Below are 15,409 nucleotides of genomic sequence, written 5' to 3'. Positions count from 1 at the left end.
AGGTCAACAATCTAAGAAAACTGTGTCCTTTTAACACAGAGAAAAACCAAATTCTAATTTGTGTACTTTTGATATTAAAACTCATTCTTAGCTATATTTTAATCTTAGACAACTTGACCACACATTAAAATTCCTTTTCAGAGACTCCTTTACCACAAAACTTCTATAACTTTTTTCCTATATTCAGATGTTATCCTAAGTTTTCCCTCTATAAATAAGAAGCCTTACTTTAGGACAAAATTCCTTTTTTTTTCCCTCAACAAAAATGTATTTCCATTCCTCATACCTCCTTCTTCTTTTTTTAAAAGATAAATTTATTTTAGAGAGAGTGTGTAAGTGGGGGAGGGGGAGGGAAAGGGAGAGGGAAAGGGAAAGAATCTCAGGTGGACTCCCAACTGAGCACAGAGCCTGTTGCGGGGCTCAATCTCACCACACTGAGATCATGATCTGAACTGAAATCAAGAGTCAGACACTTAACCAACTGAGCCACCTAAGTTACCCTTTTTTTTTTTTCTTTAATCCTGCTCCCTCTGGCAACCATCAGTTTGTCCTCTGTATTTATGGATCTGTTTCTGCTTTTTGTTTTGTTTTTTAGATTCCACACATAAGTGAAATCAGACAGCATTTGTCTTTTCCAGCTGACTTATTTCCTTAGCATAATACCCTCTAGGTCCATCCATGTTGCTGCAAATGGTGAGATCGCATTCTTTTTTATGACTAAGTAATATTCGTGTGTGTGTGTGTGTGTGTATCACATTTTCTTTATTCATCTATGGATGAATACTTGGATTACTTCCATATCTTGGCTATTGTAAATAATCCTGCAGTAAACATAGGGGTACATACATCTTTTTAAATTAGTGTTTCCGGTTTTGGGGGGTAAATACGCAGTAGTGGAATTACTGGATCATATGGTATTTCTATTTTTCATATTTTGAGGAACCTCCATACCGGTTTCCACAGTGGTTGTACCAATATGCATTCCCACCAGCAGTGCACAGCGGTTCTCTTTCTTCCACATCCTCACCAACACTTGTTATTTCTAGTCTTTTTGATTCTAGCTCTTCTGACATGTGTGAGGTGGTATCTCACTGTAGTTTTGATTTGCATTTCCCTGATGATGAGTGATGCTGAGCATCTTTTCATGTGTCTATTGGCCATCTGTAGGTCTTTTTGGAGAACCGTCCTCTGCCCATTTTCAATCGGATTGTCTATTTTTTCCTCATACCTTTTTTTACTGAAAGCACACATCCTACTTCTCTTGCACATGGAGATGTTTCCCTTCTTTTTAGTAGCTTTAACCACATATATTAATTAGAATTCTTAACCTTTAGCAGCCTTAACTAAGAAGTAAACGATTGTGAACTTTTACATTAGCATTCTATGAATAGGTAATAAATACTTTTTATGATTTTTAGAAATATGTGTTTTTCATAGTATAATTTTTTTAAAAAGCATGAAACATATTTACTAACAAACCCAAATTTGTCTTCAGTTTCTCTATATTAAGGAAGTCAAAAGTAAATAAACCTCTGTTCAGTAATTAATGTTTCATTATTTTATCTTATTTGGAAATTAGATATTCAGTGAATTTAACTTAACTCATCACTTAATGTAGCAAAACTAAGATCTCAGGTTACCAAAATGATTTGGGGAAACTATTTTTTTTTAAAGATTTTATCTGTTTATTTGTCAGAGAGAGAGAGAGCTCAAGCAGGGGGAGTGGCAGCCACAGGGAGAAGCAGACTCTTCGCTGAGCAAGGAGCCCGATGCAGGACTTGATCCCAGGACCCTGAGATCATGACCTGAGCCAAAGGCAGATGCTTAACCCACTGAGCCACCCAGGCATCCCTTGGGGAAACTATTTTAAAGTTTACCTAAAAACTGTATCTTATTTACATCTATCCAGTTTACTTGTTCTTAACAATTATGTTTAGATTACCCACAAAAACTTTTATAAAACATTAAACAAAGTCATTATTTCAAGTTATTGTTTGCTGACAACTTTTATAAACAGGGATAACACGAACTTATTTGGTTAGGAAACCTAAGTAGGGATAAAAGCTGTTTGTCTAATTTACCAAAAATCATCCTAGATCACATGAACCTGAAAAACATTTGTATTAGTTTCTGTTCTATTTCTGAGATTTAGAAATGCTTTATTTATAAGTGCTTATTTTAAAGTCAATTAAATAGAGCCATTTACAAAATAATTTTAACAGTGCCATTCAGAGGTAGAAAATGTCACACATCTACAATAGATACACAAAAACATACAAATAGAAACCTTTTAGTGATTGTTTCAGAAGTTTTAGATAGAAAACAGGTATGATAATAAAAACTCACTAGTTTATAAAAGAACAGTTGGATCCAAACTGTTTTCTGGTCAGTGGAATAATCTAAGGTTACCTGATTGGAAGGCTAAAATTTCTTTTTGCTAATATTTGTGGAGAAGACACAGGATTTTTCGTTCGTCTAAATTTTGAATGACCTTTTCCCCCTTTTGTTTCACTTCTGATTAAGAATTACTTCATAGAGGTTTGGTGCTTTTAATATTTTTATCTCAAAGTGAGGGGGAAAATACAGGTTCCTCCAAGAAGGAGCTTGGTTTCCTAAGGCTAATAATTTACAAGCCTTTTGAATTAGGGGAGGTTTTGGAATTGGTAAAAGGAATAGGTAAACTGTGAATGGCCTCCAAAGGTGCATTTCTAATTTTGTAAAGATTTGTATGAGAAAGACAGTTGCTTTTTAATTCCTCAGAGAACTGGGTTGTAGTTTAGATAAGGACTGCCATACCCATCCATGTATGTTAGAATGCAGTATTGTTTTTGGTTTTGGTTTTAGTTTTAGTTTTCCCTTGGCTATTAAGGGGAAAATGTAGCACTTTATCTCTGAGTCTCATTGACTCTGGGAGGGGTTCACAGAGGGCCCTCCTGCAAAGGTAGATATGGAGGTGTCTATAACGTCATTATCTTGGTGGGCTTTTGTTTATGATCCTGTAAAAGCTATTCAGACAGAGGCTAACTAGAATGAGTAAATAAAGGAGGATATAAGGAAGCATTAAGAATTACGTCAGTCTTAGAGTTTTTTGTGTTAGGTACCTCTTGGGTCTTTTTAATTTATCAGCTTTTTGCAAGGAAACTTCCAATGAAGCTAGCTTTGAAATTTTGAAGTGTTTGCTTTAAGTGCGTTCCTTAAATGATCTCGTCTCACTGGAATGTTTCCCATTATGGCCACTGTAATTCTAGGTTGTAATTCCCCTGAGGGCTGGAAGCAGTTTGGTAGGACCCTAGCCACAAATTCTGTCCAGTCAAATCTAGCCTCAAATGGCGTGCAACTCACATTTCTGTCCAGCCTTATTTTGGGGTTGCCAACCTGACTGTTACCTAGCCAAGTTCAATAGGACACAAAACAAGCTTAGTACGATTTTGACATTTTTGTAGATATTTACAGCTTCCGGGGCTATAGTTCTTAGATATAAAATAAGCAGGTGTGCTGGAAGGTGGTGCATTTCACTCTTCGGGTTTTAAAGGATTTCACTTAAACAAATTTTATTCACCTGAGGCCTTTTGCTGGACCCAGTCCAGCTCAATTTGGACCCAGTTCAAGTCCTGCTGGTAACCACCACCAATTCTCAAAGTGGCAAGGGCTGGGGTTTTCCACTCCAAGACCTGGGAATGGCGGTCTGAAAAGGTAGGGGAGGGGCTGGGGCAGAACCTTCTGCCCTGTCAAGCTGACCCTCCCTGTACGGGAAAGCCAATCAGGTCGAGAGGCTCTCAGAAGCAGGAGGAGCTTCCCCAAGGTCTTCGGAAGCCGTGAGACAGACCAGGGACTCAAAGGTCACAGGGTACCACGCCTGTATTTATCACTGTCCCTGAATGCCACAGGGAGGTTCCCTTGGGATCCCATCACTGCCACCAATCAACATGTTAAGCTACAGAAATTCAGCTGAGTAATCTAAAAGATCAAATTGGTGGTATTGAATGATGCATGAATCAGGTGGCATCCCATCAAGCAGATAGAAAGGAGCCCTGTAGAGCTGCCGCAAAAGAAAGGTTTTTAAAGGTAGAGGGAGCAAAAAGGAAGTTATTAGCAAAGAATCCATTGTTTTAGGCAACGTAGCCCTCCAGAGGGGAACACAAGGGGCCTGTCGGTAAATTTCCGAGTGCTGACCAGGAAAAATTCCCTGTTATCTGGCTGAAAGTTACCTTCCATCAGGGGCAGGGAGGGCGTGGGAAGGTGCTGAAACTAAGTTAAGTTAGGTATCAAGTCTTGGTTTGCTGATGTGGGGCCCTTAACATAAATGACTCCATTTTGGACCTGTGGTTTCCTTTTTAATAGCGTGCGTATTAGGAAGGAGTTGATCCTTGAAATATGGCCCCTGGACAGGCAGCATTGGCATGTCCAGAGTTTGTTAGCAAGGCAGTCTCGACTACTGGTTCTCAAGGTGTGGTGTCAGCTTCCAGTATCAGCTTTGGCTGGAAACTTCTTAGAAATGCAGATTGTTGGGTTCCACCCCAGACCTAGTGAATCAGACGCTGGGGGTGGCGTCCAGCTGTCTGTGTTTTAACAAGCCCGCCAGGGGATTCAAGGTTGAGAACTGCTATACTCTATATTTGAATAAGTAGCCAGGACGATACAAAACGCATGGAAATGTCTGCCTTGCAGAGCTGATTTCATGTTCCTGTCTGGAGAAGGGAGTTTATCGCCTTCCCCGCTGGGCTGCAGGCATCGGTCAGCTCAGATGCAGTGTTTTCATGATGTCAGTCATTCTCCCTTTGTAGGTGGGTGTGACTACCACTGCGGATGGGTGTTTGGGTGTGGGTTTTCTTTTCTGTCTTCCTCCCCGTGATACCTCCACATTTCATTTGCTCTTTCAAAAGCAGCTGCACAGACACTAGTGAAGACCCTCAGAGGCAGGATGACACAGCCGCCCAGAGCTCTGTAACAGACAGAAGCAAAATCGCCCCACCAAGCCCCCGGCACCTGATGTTGCAGTTTACCCATAGGTGCTGGAACTTTCTCCTGTCTCAGATTCACAGACGTGGACTCCTCCCCTCCTCGGTGAAAGCTTGGGGGAAATGAACTCAAACTCTCTTGTTGAGTTCCACTGCCATTTGCCAGAGGAACAGAACACACAGAGGCAACATGTCCTTTACTAAATGCCTGGCATTTCAGGGAAAACTGCTGTTTGGGGGCCACTCCGTAGGCACAGCCCAGCCTTCCTCTTTATTCAGTGACTTTTTAAAAATAATGTTTAATTTCAGAAATGGTATTCCAGGCATTGTTCTGAGCACTTATAAACCCATTCACTTACTTAATCCTCGTGCCGGCCTTATGCCCATTTTACAGACGAGGAAACTGAGACGTGGTTGGGTTATGATACCTCCCCAGGGTCACACAATTTGTGGTTTTTGTTGTAGTTCCATGGTGATGGTGCTTCAACTTGGAAGGAACTTCATAGAGATGGGATCCAGCACCCTTGGGGCTTTAAAATGCTGACTCTGTGCCTCAGCCAGCTCTGAAATGAGAAACGGGTCCCCCTCCTCCCCCCACTTTTCATGTCATGGTCCCTGTGTCATGGTCCCTGTGTTGGACGCTTATTCATTGAGATGTGAACCTGACTCTGATTTCCCTACTGGGCACCCACAGCTGTCCCTTTCAGATAGCCGCCACTCAGAGTTTCCTGTCTCAGAAAGTGGGCATTGTTCTTCTCAAAGACCACCCCGAATACATCTTTCATCAGAATTGGATTTACTAACTTGCTGCAGCCAGGGAAGACACAACAGAAGAAGCGTGGGGCAGTGGGGGGAGTGGTCTCAGTTAAGAGGGGCTTGGAGGGGCTTGTTATAGGATTTGGGCTTGTGCTATCTAATTATTTATCTTGAGAGATAGAGTGAGAGAGAGCGAGCATGAGCGGGGGCGGGGGGGGGGCGGGCAGAGGCAGAGGGAAAGGGAGAAGCAGACTCCCCACGGAGCAGGGAGCCGGATGCAGGACTTGATCCCAGGACCCGGAGATCACGAACTAAGCCGAAGGCAGATGCTTAACCGACTGAGCCACCCAGGCGCCCTGTGTGCTGGCTAATTCTAAGGAAGGAAGGGTTACAGATTTAGGGAAAACAATACAGCACACGCAGCTGAATTTGAATCTTAGATATAGCATGTATATAGACAATGCATTCTGTGCAATGTTGGGGACATACTTACACCAAAACAATTATTCATTGTTTCTCTAAAATTGAAATTTACCTGCACACTCTTTTATCTGGCAACCCCGAAGGCGGATTTGAGTGTTCTCAGGAAGCTAGGACAATTTGGGTGATTGGGAAGCTTAATCATTTTTCTCTAGAAGGCGGGAAGGATAAAGGGAGCCCGAGGTAGCGGCGGTAAAGCAGCCAACACTCAGTGTCGGAAGAGGGGGCCGTTTAGTCATTTTTGTGGTTTGGGCATCTTGTGTTCTGTCTTGTTTCAGACCTGGTGGCTAGTGGCCTTGTTGAAGCCATGTGTTGACATTCTGTGTGCATTATTAATGTTCACTTGGGAACAAGCCAGAAACATTGCTTACTTTCGCATTTAACTTCCAGATTCTGGGCTTGTTTCAGAGTCTCCCCAGATGCTAATGTCTCAAAGATGCAGGTCACTTGAGGTTCTGGTCCGGGACAGCCAGTTCAGTCTAGGCCACTGGTTCTCCAGAGATAGTTTTTGTTGTTACACCATGGGTGGAGGTGTAACTGGCTGACTCCCTACAACACACAGGCTGCACCCCACAACAAAGAATTATCTGGCCCCAAGTTTCCATCTCATGCTGAGGCCGAGAAATCCTGGTCTGCAATGTAAATTAGGAAATGCCTCATTTCTGAGGTCTCTCTAGCTATCTCTGGGGCATGCCTTCCAGAGCTAAAGGAAATGAAAGCAAGAAAAGTGTGCACGTGTATTTAGGACCCACTGTCCTGAATTGGCATCATGTGGGACTAGCTCAGTGTCTGGCCTTTAATAGTAGGTGTTCAGTAAATATGCTGAATGCATGAAAAATGTGTAATGCATATATGTGTATGTTATATATGCATTGTTCATTTATTCAGCACCTACAGTGGCAGGGCTGGTTCTGGGTACCGAGTGTGCAGTGATGGGGGAAACAGATAACAGAGCAACCTGTAGGGATGATTGGGGAGGGCTGGCATGCTGGCTGGGTGAGGAGTTGGCAGTTAGCCCGCAGTTGGACGCCATGAAGGGTTTTGAGGAAGGGAGCACCATGATCCAGTATACATGCAACCCTCCGAAAGTTCACTTGGCGTTAGTGCCCTGTCTACATTCCATCAACCAAGAAAACAGAAGTGCAGCTCAGATCTTGCCTGGGGTCCTTCAAAGGACCCAGAGTCCTCTCTCACCCAACCCACTTGCAGCCGGCTCACTAGTCATTCCCTGCACCTTATCCATGTGCCCAGGAGCTCCCTCCCCTCTTCACTCTTTCAGAACTCCTCCCTGTGTCTCCTGGTCCCCTCCAGTTTCCTTTGCCTCACCCCCACCTTCTCATCTTTATCATACACAGCATCTTGGCCTGTCTGCAGTCCTGAGCTTGATGTTTTCCTTCTCTGTCCCTTACTTTGAAACCGCACAGCAAACACGGGGCCAGAGCTGACTCCCCACTTAGAAGGTGGAAGACGGAGAAAGATCACAAACTCTTATGTATCTGTTGTTAGGCCTGCCCATACTTTTGGAAATCACCCCTGTACCTGAAAGATGCAGTGAGGGCTGGAGAGGAGCAGCAGAGGGAAGGCGACAGATCAGGACAAAGTCAGCAAACTGTGACCCTGCAGACACCTGTTTTTGTAATTGCAACACAGGCACGCCCATCCCTCTGTCCACAACTGGGGAGCTGAGTTGCTATAGAGACTACTGCCTGCAAATCCTAAAATATTTACTTTCTGGCTTTCTATAGAAAAAGTTTGCTGACCGCTGACTTGGGAGATAATTGCATATTTGTCACGGAATTCCCAAAGTCAGTCTTGCGGGTGGGTAGCCATGTCACCACTTTACAAATGAACAGATGCATGCCACTGCCAGTGAGAACTTGCTCTCTGAGGACTGGGCCCCTTCTCTTTCCTGACTCACACTGCCTGCTTCATATGGGTCATCAGAAACAGCCAGAATGAATACACCAGAGGTCTCAACCTCAAATGCCTACAGGGGCCAGGTGGATCATGTAAACCAGTAAAGCCAAGCCAGGCGAAAGTTGATAAATGGCAACGATATTTGATCGCAGTACTGAGGACAATAGGGAATGGTGGGGACTGTAGCAAACTGAAGAGCAGATGTCCCATATCAAGAGGGCAACATCACCAGGATAGCACTGTGTTTCTAATTTTCAAGAAGCTAAAAGCCTTTGAAATTTTAAACTTGGGCTTTTGTGTAAATCTCCTGAGTTTTGCATGAAATACATTTCGTGTTTCAATGTTGGAACTGTTTTAACCATAAAAGATAGGACAGGCCCATGTGAGGCAAGCTGGACAAAACATAGCTGAGTGTGTCCAGAGGTCACCAGGGACATTGGAATGACCATCAGAGATTCCTTGCTGCTCTAGGTAAGACAGCAGGGAGTTTTCCTGGGCCCTCGCCAGGAAAAGTTCCCTATCAGCCATTATCCCTGCATTCCGGTCAAGCCTTCAGCTGGATGCTAAGAACAGCCTCATACTCCACTTATCTGCAGAGGGAAGGAAGTGCCCAGGAGTCAAAGAGGATATGGAAATGCAGGAAGGCTGAGCGCCCGAAGGAGGAGGAAAGTGGGTCCCAGGAGAGCCCCAGGGCCTGAGAGGAAGCTGCTAAGTTCATCCTGGGCATGGCCAACAGGGGTGTCCCAGGGGTGCACATGTCAACCTTTTCAAATGTTATAAAGCCCAATTTTACCTTTAGCGCATCAAAGGTAGTCGCCCCCTGAATGCAAGTCAAAATTGCAATGAGATATCACCTCACACCTGTCAGAATGGCTAAAATCAAAAACACAGGAAACAACAGGTGTTGGCAAGGATGCAGAGAAAAAGGAGCCCTCGTGCACTGTTGGTGAGAGTGCAAACTGGTGCAGCCACTGTGGAAAACAGTATGGAGGCTCCTTAAAAAGTTAAAAATAGAACTACCTTATGATCCAGCAATCATGCTACTGAGTATTTACCCAAGGAATACAAGAACACTAATTCAAAGGGATACATGCACCCTGATATTTATAGCAGCATTATTTACAATACTCAAGATATGGGAGCAGCCCAAGTGTCCATCGATTGCTGAATGGATAAAGAAGAATGTGGTACATATATACAATGGAATATTACTCAGCCACAAAAAAGAATAAGATAAATACTATATGATTTCACTTATATGTGGAATTTAAGAAACAAAACAAATGAACAAGTTGGGGGAAAAAAGAAAGAGAGAGATAAACCAAGAAACAGACTCTTGGGGCACCTGGCTGGCTCAGTCAGTAGAGAATGCCCCTCTTGATCTTGGAGTCATCAGTTTGAGTCCCTCATTGAGTGTACAGCTTACACTTTAAAAAAAGAAAGAAAGAAAGAAACAGACTCTTAACTATAGAGAACAAACTGATGGTTACCAGAGGGGAGGTGGGTAGGGGGATGAGTTAATAGGTGATGGGAATTAAGAAATGCACTCGTCGTGATGAGCACCGAGTGATTAAAATAAGAACTTAAAAAAAAAAAAAAGTGGGGGAAATTCTGTGAAAAGGTCATGGGTTTGCAAGTCTGAGAATCCTGGCTACTAATCCCTCTTACAACCATCACCAGCTGCTTGCCATGAGAAAAACTCTCAGAGGCTCAGTTTTCTCATCTGCAAAATGGGACCAAAAGTCCTTGCCTGTCACACCAGGACGATGTGAGGATTAAATGATACGATGTATAGTATAGTACCTGATGCAGAGAAGGCCCCTTGTTAAGTGGTAGATATCACTGGCTAAAGCTAACAAAGTGTATTTCTTTACCTTTCCTGTGACATGTGACACGGACTTCCTGGGACTTCCCCAAAGTTAGGACAGCTTCAGCTTCTCCACCATCACATCCATTGTACGATCTTTTCAAGACCTGACAAGGATCCTCCAAGAAGCGTTATGTTAGGTTCTGTAAGTAGGAACTTCAGAAAGATTTTGGACATCAAAGGGAGGGCAGAAAACATAACCTACTGGAAACTAGAATAACGCTGTGGAATGAATCTCTCGTTCCCAGCATGCAAGGGAATGAGGGCTGGGAACAACTGGAGTAACCCAAAGACATCATTTATGACTAAGTACAAAGTTTTCCAGAATCAGACTGAAGAGGCAGAAATTACTCCCAGGTGAAAGAGGTGCATGCTCTGCCTCTGAAACTAACAATACTTTATATGTTAATTAATTGAATTTAAATAAACATTTTTTTTTTTAAGAGGTGAATGCTCCACATTCCCTTCCATTTGGAGAGATTGTAGTCATTTGTCGAGTACCTACTACAGTTGATGCCCGAACAACCTGGGTTTGAACTGTGTGGGTCCACTTACACGTGGATATTTTTCGATAAATGTCATACAGGGCTGTAAATGTATTTGCTCTTCCTTATGATTTTCTTAATAACATTTTCTTTTCTCTAGCTTGCTGTATTGTAAGGATACAGTCTGTAATACAAAATGTGTTAATTGACTGATTATGTTAAGGCTTCCGGTCAACAGCAGGCTCTTAATCAAGTTTTGGAGGAGTCCAAAGTTATACTTGGATTTTCAACCGTGTGAGAGGGTCAGTGCGCCAACCCGTGTGCTCAAGGCTCAGCTATATTTAAAGGAGCAGGACTTAGGGTGTGGGTGACAGAAAAAAATACAGGGAACACCATGCTTACTGTCATGTTTTTGCTGTGAATCTACCAAGGGACATAAAACAAAATACACCTGTTACCAGAGCAGTCCGTTCTATAATCTCCTCTGGGCTCCCTTCCTTGTCTCCTCCACCCCAGTCACTCACCTATAGTCCTTTCCTGCTCTACCCCCAAGACCATATTAAATGCATCTAGAGTTTCCCAGATAATGAAAAAATTTTGATCCACCACCCTTTATATATAATTAAAAATAAATTTTTATTTTTCCCAAGTGAGCCAAAAGTTAACTCTGATGAAATTTAAATTGTTTCTTTTCTGGAAATATGACAGCCAAATGCTGGGTGAGTCCATCAAAGATGAGCATTTTTTGAAGTTTATTTATTTATCATCCCTACACCAGCATGGGGCTCAAATCCATGACCTCGAGATCAAGAGTCGCACGCTTGACTGATTGAGCCCACCAGGGCCACAAAGATGACATTTTTGTGTATATGTGTGCTGCTAGGTGTCCCACGCTGCTGGCGTGGGCTGATTGGGGTTGGGGCTCTTATGCCGACGGATGTGCTGGGCACCTTCCTTATGCTGTTTCCCTGCTGTCCTCCCACCAAGTTACCCCTGCCCCTTTTCCAGATGGCCCCGTAGGTCCTACAGGTGGGAGGATCCCCAGCTGGCCTTGCCACCAGGCATGTGTGGTTCGAGGGCTCATCAGTAAGCTCAGCAGGCCTGCCTGGTGGCCACTGAGCGCTGACTGTACTGGGGGCTCCACTGGGTATGCCTGGCATGCTCAGGGGCCACGGCTCAGCCAGGTGTCGGGGCTCAACAGCCTTGGGCAGGAAGAGGTGCAGTCTGCCCCAGCTAACGCTTCCTCTGGCTCGTGTTCCGAGGGCACATTGACGCAGATTTTGAGGATAAGGAACATAGCTTACTGAGCTTTCCAAAGGACAGATTTCCCAACAATGAGAATGTGATAGTGAGCTTTGGAGCTGTGCGAGCAGAAATTAGGGAAGTGGTTTCTGGCAGCTGGGTTTTCATTCTTATGTGCATCGTTTTAATTTTTTCCCCCTTGGGGTTGGGGGTAGAGAAGGGAGGTTATTGGTATATTTTACGGAAGAGTTGCAAGAATAGCACAAGGGATTCCTTGTATTACATACTTTCATATATAATTTCATGTACATATGTACTATATAATTCAAATTTCCATAGAAGTTGCAAGCATAATACCAGGGACTCCTCTATACCCATTACCCCAGTTCCAGATTCCCTAGTTTTTTACATTTTACCCCATTTGCCTGATCACTCTCTTTCTCTCTGTCTCTCTTTTTTTCTAAGTAGGCTCCTCACCCAACGTGGGGCTTGAACTCACAAACCTGAGATCAGTAGTCACATGCTTTACCAACTCAGCCAGCCAGGCACCCTTTCTTTCTCTCTTTCTACATATACACATGCACAAGCAATTGTATAACTACATAACTATTCCATAAATGTAAATTTTGCCTCTGTAGGTAGTCATATATGTGATATAGTTTCTGAACCATTTGCGAATACGGTGGAGACATCACACCCATTTAAAACCTTCCATGTGTATTTCCTAGGAGTGAGGACATTGTCTTACATATGCACAGTAAATGATCAAACCCAAGAAATTAAACGTGGCTACAACACTACTTTAGCCCACAGTCCATCTTCAATGTTTGGTGATTGCCCCAGTTATGTCCTTATGGAATTTCTTCTCCCCTCATTCTGGATCCAACCCAGGCTCCTTTGTGCATTGAGGGGTCATGATTCTTGAATCTTCAAATGACACCGTTTATTCATTTTATTATTATACGTTGAACTTGTTAAAGTGTAACATACATACAGAAAGTTTTCACATCAGTATCCACCTTGATGAATTCTCACAAAGTCAATCTACCTGGTAATGGTGCTTTATATATGATGTCAAAAACATCAGTCCCGGGGCGCCTGGGTGGCTCAGCTGGTAAAGTATCTGCCTTCCACTCAGGTCATGATCCCAGGGTCCTGGGATAGAGCCCTGCGTCCAGCTCTCTGCTCATCAGGGAACCTGCTTCTCCCTCTCCCTCTGCCCCTGCCGGTACCCTCTCCCTCCTCCTGGCTTGTGCTCTCTCTCACACGTGCTCTCTGTCTCAAATAAATAAATAAAATCTTTAAAAACAAACAAACAAAAAAAAACACATCAGTCCCTTGGTTATCAGAATAGACAATTCTCAGGACATCAGCCCAGTGCATGGATGTGCCGCCATTGCTCGTAGACACAAAAGAGAGACACGTGGGGTTCCACCTGGCTCCCCAGCTCTGGGACCAGCGTCAGGTCTCCTGCTCTAGGCTGATGCTTCTACTGGTGGCCAGGTCTAAACCCTTGGGGCATCTCAGCCCAGCTGCCTGATTCCAGGGCCTGTCCAACATTAGAAGGATTCCCAGCATCCTTTGCTGGGATGGTAATTCCTAATCTTTGTGTGTGAACAGCAGGCCTTCCTTCTCCATCCTGAGTGTCTGATGTCATCAGGAAACAGGAGACCCCAAGATGTGGAGGAGGCACAGCAGAGGGGGCTGCATTTTGTCCCCCCCCCCCCCATCGAGGCACCATCTGAGTATGCCTGCCCAGGGTTGGCCCTCAGTCCATAGCTACATGGACTCGGTGAAAGTGCTGTCAAGAGGGTTACTCTTCTTTACATTTCACTCCTCTCTTGGGCATTGCTTTAGGTGATTGTTACCTTCTTAGGGGAACCCAGAGTTTGAAGGGTGCTGCTGGGTTATTAGAGATCAGTTCCTCCGAAGATGGTCTCTACAGCATACATTTGTAAAAACACAAAACAAAAACTCTGATACCCTGTTTTCTGACCTTTATGGATTCTGAGTTTTTAAAATATGGTAAAACATATACAACGTAAAATGTACAACTTTAACTATTTTTTTTAAAGATTTTATTTATTTGTCAGGGGCAGGGGGAGAGAGCACAAACAGGGGGAGTGGCAGCCAGAGAGAGAGAGAGAAGCAGGCTCCCCACTGAGCAGAGAGCCGGAGGCGGGGCTCGATCCCAGGACCCCGGGAACATGACCTGAGCCAAAGGCAGATGCTTAACCAACTGAACCACCCAGGGACCCCAATTTTAGCTGTTTTTAAGTGAACAGTTTGTGACATGGAACGACTCACAATGTTGCATTCACAACGTTGTGCAAACACGACCACCATCCAGATCCAGAACTTTTTCATCTTCCTGAACTGAAACTCTGACCCCATTAAACACGAATTCCACATTCCCCTCCTCCCAGTGCCTGGTAACCACATTCTGCTTTCTGTCTCTGTGCATTTGACTGTCCCATATAAGTGGAATCATACACTATTTGTCTTTTTGTGACTGGCTCATTTCATTTACTGCAGTTTTCACCCAGTTGTAGCAAGGGTGAGGATTTCTTTCCTTTTTGAGGCACAGACATATTCCACTGTCTGTATATATACCACATTTTGTTTATCCATTCATCCACTGATGAACGTTCGGGTTTCTTCCCCCTTTTTAGCTCTTGTGAGTAATGCAGCTACGAACATGGGTCAGATTCTGTTTTTAAAGAACATGTTCTTAGTTCCCTTGTCCTGAATCAGAATATTAAGACTTCTCTGATTAGGGGTGCACCACCCACAAGGTGCATGTGCATGTGCGTGCGCACAAGTGCGCACGCGTGTGTTGTGATGGGTACAGGCTAGGGCTGAAGTGAAATCCAAGTCTGTCTTGCAAAATGCAGCTCCCTGTGTTTACTGGCTGGAAGGGACCAAGGGCTTTAGTAACAGTCCAACCTATTTAGTGATCTGAAGGGCTATACTGAGAGTCAGGTGAGTTATGTTGAGTAAATGCAAGTTGTCGGTATTACTAGCGTCTATGAGCACGCACCAGACACGTGTTCCCGTTCCTTATTTCTGTCTTACCTTCCCGTTCACATTGTAAGACTTTTCGAAAACAGGAAAATGTCTTACACCTCTTTTGATGTCCATTTAGCCTATTACCCTAAAGGGAGCAGGTCTCCAGTAAATGAGTTGACAGTGACTCACATTTTTTATTTATTTAAATCCAAGTTAGTTAACATATAGTATATTAGTTTCATTGATAGAATTTAGTGATTCATGAGTTGTTTATAACACCCAGTGCTCATTACATAATGTGCCCTCCTTAATGCCCATCATCCAGTTACCCCATCCCCCCACCTCCCCTCCAGCATCCCTCAGTTTGTTTCCTAGGGTTAACAGTCTGTTACAATTTGCCTCCCTCTCTGCTTTTGTCTTATTTTATTTTTCCTTCCCTTCCCCTATGTTCATCTGTTTTGTTTCTTTTATTCCATGTATGAGTTAGATCATAAGGTATTTGTCTTTCTCTGACTTACTTTGCTTAGCATAAAACTCTCTAGTTCCATCCACATCATTGCAAATGGTAAGATTTCTTCTTTTGATGGCTGAGTATATATATAAGGGAATACACACAAACACACACACACACACACACACACACCCATATCTTCTTTATCCATTCATCCATCGATGGTCATCTGGGCTCTTTCCAT

General features: G+C 43.6%; 1 protein-coding gene and 1 non-coding gene across 3 annotated transcripts in view; one reads left to right on the top strand and one right to left on the bottom strand.

The window, feature by feature from the left end:
- Window positions 1-15,409, top strand: part of RIN2 (Ras and Rab interactor 2) — a 239,885-nt gene that overhangs the window by 137,743 nt on the left and 86,733 nt on the right. The window lies entirely within an intron of this gene.
- On the bottom strand, window positions 12,180-12,252 carry TRNAS-ACU (transfer RNA serine (anticodon ACU)). The gene has a single exon. It is a non-coding gene; the product is annotated as a tRNA-Ser (tRNA).

Source organism: Eumetopias jubatus, unplaced genomic scaffold (genome assembly GCF_037043125.1).
Source record: "Eumetopias jubatus isolate StellerSeaLion01/CBP00866 unplaced genomic scaffold, mEumJub1_p1.0 scaffold_9, whole genome shotgun sequence".
Lineage (NCBI taxonomy): Eukaryota > Metazoa > Chordata > Mammalia > Carnivora > Otariidae > Eumetopias > Eumetopias jubatus.
The sequence above is the reverse complement of the archived record's forward strand: the minus strand, read 5'-3'. Positions and strand labels throughout refer to the sequence as shown.